This window comes from Octopus bimaculoides, chromosome 24, assembly GCF_001194135.2.
Source record: "Octopus bimaculoides isolate UCB-OBI-ISO-001 chromosome 24, ASM119413v2, whole genome shotgun sequence".
NCBI lineage: Eukaryota > Metazoa > Mollusca > Cephalopoda > Octopoda > Octopodidae > Octopus > Octopus bimaculoides.
The window spans coordinates 32,043,785-32,044,687 of NC_069004.1; positions in this window are offsets into that span (position 1 = coordinate 32,043,785).

Consider the following 903-nt stretch of genomic DNA (forward strand, 5'->3'; position numbering starts at 1 on the left):
TTCATCATTTGCTACAGAATAAACAACAACAACAAAAAAAATATAATTTCTTGCACACAAGCAGGAATCTAACAAATTTTGGCAGTCCATTATTATTCCAAATCAAATTCATTCTTTCAATAAAAAAATACAAAACAAAAAAGTGTATATATGTGTGTGTGTGTGTGTGTGTGTGTACATGTGGATATTTCTAAATAGCAGTTTGACCCAGCTCCACATGACTAAGTTTCATGTGCGTGTAGGAGACACCAGTCTCATCAGATGATGCTCCAAGCATCTGATGAAATTGGCGTGTCCTATACATTCAAGAAACTAAGTCATGTGGAGCTGAGTGAAGCCACTATTAAAAATATATATAACTCCTAAAAAAATGTATTGAGTGCTACTCAATTATATGTGAATGTGTGTGTGATTTTCATTTAATTTTGCTTCTTTTTCACTAGAGATAATTTGTGGGTCTTTATTCCTGCAGTTTTTATCACCAAAACCTATGAAATATTTAAGAGGTAATGAACCCTTTTGAATTAATCCCTTCCAATCCCCAAAACAAAAAATAGAAACACCGATAATCTTATATAGTTATTTACTGGTTCCTAAATTAATTAGATATTTATCACCTGAATAATTGTACACAGGTGAGACACTGAGTAGCAATGGTAGAGTGACTCATCAGAATGACAGTGTGTGTGTGTGTGTGCATACACATACGTGTGTGTCCATGAAGGTGTACTTTCAGATGTCTATATATATATATTTGCATGCATGTGTGTCTGCTTGTGTGTGTATGCATATGTGTTGAAACTGTCTGCATCACTCTACCATCCGTAAATAAATAAATAAAATTTAAATATTTTAATTTGTTCTTAATTTTGTTGCAATCGATATATTTAACGACATTCACAT